The 6,517-nt window shown below is 36.0% G+C and overlaps 1 long non-coding RNA gene across 2 annotated transcripts in view; it reads right to left on the bottom strand.

Moving 5' to 3' along the window:
* The window catches only part of LOC106881111 (uncharacterized), a 13,828-nt gene extending 9,692 nt beyond the window's left edge, over nucleotides 1-4,136 (bottom strand). The window contains exons 1-3 of one of the 2 annotated variants that reach the window (XR_001410813.1): nucleotides 3,953-4,136; nucleotides 3,332-3,368; nucleotides 2,695-2,827 (exon numbers count right to left, since the gene is read on the bottom strand). This is a non-coding gene — a long non-coding RNA (uncharacterized LOC106881111). Of the gene's footprint in view, nucleotides 1-2,694; nucleotides 2,828-3,331; nucleotides 3,481-3,952 lie in introns of those variants that run through there. The other variant, XR_001410812.2, reaches the window with a different exon arrangement.
* Nucleotides 4,137-6,517: the final 2,381 nt, after the last annotated feature.

Below are 6,517 nucleotides of genomic sequence, written 5' to 3'. Positions count from 1 at the left end.
TATATATATATATATATATATATATATATATATGTATGTATATATATATAATTCTCACTTGGAATATTGGCTCCCGAGCAACATCGTCTAAAGCTACAATTGGGTAACTTGAGGTGTGGGTTCGAAGCCACAGGCAAATTTTTTTCTCGACTTTTTCTATCCAAAAGGGTTTTTTAACACAATGTCCTCATGCAATTATTTTTTAGTATTTTGTAGTATTCCTCGAGATCCAATATTTCCAAAAGAATTATTACACTTACTCTCGAAAGTTTATAACATCTTATGACATCAATATGTATGTATGTATGTATGTATGTATGTATGAATGTATGTATGTATGTATGTATGCATGCATGCATGCATGCATGTATGTATGTATGTATGTATACATGCATGCATGTGTGTGTGTGTATGTATGTATTTATGTATGTATGTATGCCTTCGTGCAGAATTTCAACATCAATAGTGTATTTTTGTATGTATGCATTTGTACAGATTTGTATATTTTATTCTATGTGTGTATTCTCATGCATATAGTTGCATGTCTAGACTTGCTCACATATACTTGAATAACATTCTTCCACTGCTGTAGGTTTTTACTCCACTCTAAACACTTTACAACGTTTGTTTTCGAAAGTAGTGATTTTCTGATGCAGCCCTCCCGTGAAATCCAGCTTTTTACAGCTCCCGGCGAACAGTTTTTTGTGGAAACTGGGTTCTCAAGGTAGCCATTAAGCAGTAATTTTGGGAGCTGTACTTTTGTGATCCTTTTTGAGAATTCGCGTTAAGTATCCGACGGTCCCTATCTGAAAGTTTTGGTTTTCTTCCGGAGTTTTGTTTTGATGATGAGGTTTCCCCCTCTTTCTCAAAGGCTGTCATTACTTTCGAGACAGTACTTCTTGATACACCAAACATTTCGGCTGTTTTCGTTCTGCTAGCACCTGACAGCCATACGAGCACCAACAATTTGACCTCTTTGAAAATTCGATAGATCTGTCATCTTAATGAATTTTAATTACCTTTTTCTGATGATATCTAAAAAGAAACAGCAATTTTAGCAAATCATATTACGCAACACTAATAATAATTTAAAAAAACATAAAAATAAACAAGCTTTTGACGGTTTTATAGATATTTGAAAATCATTATGCTATGATGCTAGATGTTTCCATTATTTTCTCTAAGCTCTGTATGTATGTATACGTGTAGATTTGTGTGTTTTGTATTATGTATTTTCGTGCATATTGTTGCATGTCTAGACATGCTCATATATTCATAAATGATAAACTTCTGGATAATTTTGCGGGAATTTACTCAGTCTTGTGAAATATCAATATTTGTTGGTGATGAACAGTCCATGTGAACTCATATTTCGCTTAGGCTCGTTGTCGGCTGCATCGTTACAAATTAAAAGCGGTCAATTTGAACACTAGTCATATCCACAGTTTATTTAAGTTTGTTTGAAATTTAAAATCAATATTTTAAAATGTTTAACAAAACCTTGATTGCAATAGCTAGTACTAAGCAATTTAGAAAATAATCGAAAGTTCATTGTTCGATGATAATATAGATATAATTATTTATTCACAGAGGTAAATGGAGTATGACTATGTTATTTGCAAAAATTCAGTTGCATCTTATACAAAGTACAATCCAGAAAGCTATTAACTGAATATGTGAATGATATACGAAACCGTTACGTCTAGAAAAACTACCATCTCTATATAATAATAGCCGATATAAATGTAGACTGGATGGTGTGGTTGCTTTCTGTTACCCTTCACATCATATTCAGAGAAGGGGAGAGAGATTAAAGAGAGAATCAGAGAGAGAGAGAGAGAGAGAGAGCTAACATAAATTAGAGACGACTGGGAAACGTTGAAATTGACAAGCAGAGGTAAAGGGAAGCAGAGACTGAAGGTTTCATAATGGCGGCACAACATCAAAGCTTGCTTACCAAAAACTATCACGCTAACGTTCTTCAAAACGGTTCTGATCCTAAATGCAGATTCTGCCACAGGTTTGACGAAACAATAAACAATCTCGTCTCGGGATGTCCTGGGCTGACACCAAACGAATGGAAAAATCGTCACGATAAGGTAGGACAGTATTTGTATTGGAAAATATGTGAGCACTACGAAAGCAGCATTCACAATTACTGGTATGAACATCATACTGAGCCAGGCTAATCAACCAGACATAATTATTAAAGACAGGGAAGAAAATACTTGTAGACTAATAGATGTAAGTGTTCCCACTGATAAAAATACATCTGTAAAGAAATTTTAGTGATAATAATAACGATGATGATGATGATGATGATAATGATGATGATGATGATAATAATAGTAATAATAATAATAATAATAATAATAGTAATAATGGTAATAATGATGATGATGATGATGATGTCTCGGTGGTCTTGTGGGGTAGAGACATATGCATACAATCCCATTGAACATCCTGGGCAGTGTTCACTATCACTCAGGGCCTGCATTAAGGAGTCTTACTAAAATTGTAGGCCTATGACATGATCCCACACTCAAGACCTATACCATGATCCCACACACAAGGCCCATGATATGATTCCACACTCATAGATAAGTGAATGTTTGTGTATATTCAGTGTAGCAGACAGCATAAGAGAATTAATTAGCCCTAGAATGAAGAAATGGAAAGTAGATCTCTACTCACGTGACACAGTCTTAAGAAAAGTTGATATCAAGAGAGGAATTTTCATAGGAGACTCGTTATCCCCTTTAATAGTTGTCTTATGTTTGATCCCCCTCAGTTTAGTATTAAGGAGAGCAAAGGCAGGGTATCAGTTCTGAAATAGTAAAAGAAAAATGAATCAGTTGCTCTACATGGACGAGCTGAAACTTTTTAGTAAGAATGAAAAAGAGATAAATTCCTTAATATAGACTGTTAGACTCTTTAGCAAAGATAAGTGTGCAATATTAGTAATGAAAAGAAGACAGGTAGTCAATAGTGAAGGCTTTCATTTACCAGATTGCCAGACATTAAAGTCATTGAAAAAGAAGAGTTATAAATATCTTGGAGTTTTAGAATCTGACAGTACTGACTGTAGAAATGAAAACGAAAATTGAGAAAGAGTACATGAGAGGGTTGAGGGAGCTAATGAAGTCAAAGCTAAGTGCTTCGAATGTAGTGAAGGCTACAAATACTTGGGCAATATAATTACTTAGATACTCGGCAGCTTATGTAGATGTGACAAAAACTGAATTAGGAAAGCTGGACAAAACATCTAGAAAGGAATTCATTATAAATGGAAGATTCCACCCAAGAGCAGGAGTAGTAAGGTTATACTCACCTAGAAAGGAAGTTGAAGACTGCACGGAGTTAGACACCTATATAGATGATAGTGGAGAAAACTTATTAAGAACATGGTTGATTCCCAAAGATAGTTGCTGCAAATAGTAGTAGTGAGATATGGTTATGGTTGCAGAAAGGAAGGCAGAAGAGGGAGACAGAAAGTTTGTTAGTAGCAGCACAAGATCAAGCACATGAACTTAGTAAAGTACTAGAAGGTTAGAAATATAACATGTGGGACTTTAGTATGGCAAATGATATTCGAATATTCTAAAAAGAAGCATATGAGAATTCTGTTTTCAAACGAAAGCTGTAGATTAAATACTTATAAAATAACACACAATTAGATATATTTCTGCGTGGCATAACAGCAAAGTTTTGATATATGGGATTACTAGAGGTGAAAATCTCTTCTTTATCAAATGAAATTTCGATTTTCCATTCAAAATCACAATGCTGTAGCTAGGAAGGATAAATATTCTAAGTTAGAATTTCCAAAGGATTTGTTGCATTAATTAAGAAATAATTGGAGAATCGTCAACAGATTTTAACATCGTATTGTGTCATTTGATTATTTAATGTTACAAGGAGAAGATTTAAATAATCCAATGACACTACTCACATAAATATTATCAGGAATGAGACTAATCCTGAGTCAAGACGATAATAATGATAAAAGTCTTCAATGCTAGTAAATTATTGCATGTAAGAGCTAATTCCAAGGAAATTGAAACTACACTGAAGGCCAGTCTATGAATTGTTACTTTATAAAATAACATTTTTGACATTATTCGTATATCATGGGAGAAAATTACAGGCCATTAGGAAGACATAACTAGTAGGTAAGAAAAATAGAATTCCCATATTTATCTAACATGTACATTTGATAGTAGGACAATTTTACATCTGCTTTCTTCTCAAGAAAGCAAATGTAAAATTGAAAAGATAAAACCTGTTAAAATATGAGATTACGAGAATTAGGAACATAAAATCTGTAAAGATTGTACCTCTGATAACTGGATAACTGGCATATTTATCAACAGCCTGTATCCACATATTCTCAAAGCATTGGCATAAGTGTGTTACCTTTATGAAAATTAGCAACAGAGAATTTAAAAAATATTTTTAAAGAATTCGAGGTAAAATACAATACTATGGGGTGCGTTGCGAAAAGATGAAACGAATCAATTTATAAATATGAACGGTATTCTTATTGAGGAAACGATTAAAAATCGGATCGTGATTTGGAATCCTTGCTTAACAATACTCACTAGCCACATAAATAATTAAAGTTTGAAATTACAAGACTGAAACCAAAATAACTTACATTGAGTCTATTCTTTATTGTTTGTAACTCTCCACCCCAAAGAGAAAACATGTCTTGCAAACAACTTGCACATGCAAGAGCTACCAGTCGAGAGCACCGCATACCGGAATCCAGCAAGTGTATGACATAATGCGCGCCGTTTCGGGGCCAACCTCTCGCGCATCAATGCGCACCAGCCCCCTTCACTTAAATGAGGCCCGCTTGCTAGATCAACTGGTTATTAAATATAGCTCGATATTTTCTAGCCACCGCTCATCGTCTCTTTTTAACCAAATACAGTGGCTAACCTTCTCTACTGTAGTTTGGATATCGGTCATGGTGCTATTTACCTTACGATGAGTTAGGCCTAACGATAATAACAGTTATATTACACTGTCCAACAAACTCTCTACATCCGACTTCGATTGGAAAATGCTCCGCTTTCCAGCCTGCGTCTTCACACCACATTAAAATGTCCGTGTTATTTTCGTTATTGGGATGGGAAAGAGTCCCTGACACCCTGGTAAGTCTGCAGTCATCTCCCAATAGCCGTTCCACTTTTCATCTCTCACAGGAAGTTTCTTGTTCTTCTTCGTGAAACGGATCCGGTGACCTGAGCGCACGAAGATAATTAAATCTCTAGTTGGTACTTTCAATGGTTTCTCTCACTGTTGTTGAGATCAATTTGGTTCTTTATAGCATTGAAGATAACCTGAAGGACATCCCAACTTATTTTCCTTTCAATATGTTCTTCCAATATCGTCATCGTCCTTTTTGAATACATAGGATCAAAAGAAGCTCTCTTCTCTCTGCTTCCCTCGTTTTGACGCTGTTGCTAACTACAGATCTGCATTCGATCCTCATCATAATCGCAAATTATCTGAACTGATCTGCGTCAAAACCAAGTCCTTTCAGATACTTTTGCGTTGCACCCACCGTATATCTGTGTGTAAGAGAAGACAGAATGTCATCAATCTCTGCTTCTGCTTTCCACTTCGTGGCTGTTTTCACTTCTGGTGGGTTACGCCTGATTTCCATGTCCTTCGATTCTCTCAGCACCATCACCGCCCGTATCTTCCCCAGTTTATATATTTTGACTATTGACGCGAGTGGTAACTGCAACGAACCTCTTTTACGATAAAGAGCTGAACTGTTCAACATCTGAGGTAGGCCTAGCCACTTTCTAATTAACACATTGCATTTTTGTTCAATGATCTGATCTCGTGACAAGGCTACCTCGTATATTAAACGTGGCCACGAATGTCGCGGCTACAAGCCGAACTGCAAGCAACAAATTTTATAGTTACCTGGTAACTTCGAGCTATCAATCGCTGATAATCCAACCTCGGCTTGTTTCATAATTTCCATTCCGCGACTTCTATCTGACAATGTTCCAGCGTATACACGTCCCAAGCTCTTGACGGGTTCTTCTTTGACTTTTGGAATGCTTACTTCAGCTATTCGAAACTTAAATTATTTCTGCACTTACTTAACAAATGTCAGACTACATGGCTTTTTTGCTCTAAACCGCATCCTTGAGCACCTCTCAAGTTCGTCTAGTCTTAAGACGGCATTCTGTATGATTAACAAATCATATCTGTAGCTAGAAGTGTCACGTTATCCATGAAGGCTTTCTTAGGCGATGGTGCATGGGCGATTTGTTCGGAAAAATCCACAGCTTTCAAAATCATCTCCATGACTAAGATAAACAACGTGACAGATATTGTACACCCAGCAGCAATGCCAAACTCCAATCGTTGCCAATCTGTTGTAAAATCTCCTGCTGTAAGCCTCATTTCGAAACTGTCATAGTACATCCTCATTATTTTGATCACTTTGTCTGGAATGTGAAAGTGGTCCATGGCTCTTATCTGTAATTCG

Source organism: Octopus bimaculoides, chromosome 1, assembly GCF_001194135.2.
Source record: "Octopus bimaculoides isolate UCB-OBI-ISO-001 chromosome 1, ASM119413v2, whole genome shotgun sequence".
Lineage (NCBI taxonomy): Eukaryota > Metazoa > Mollusca > Cephalopoda > Octopoda > Octopodidae > Octopus > Octopus bimaculoides.
This window is presented reverse-complemented; position numbering and strand designations above follow the sequence as displayed.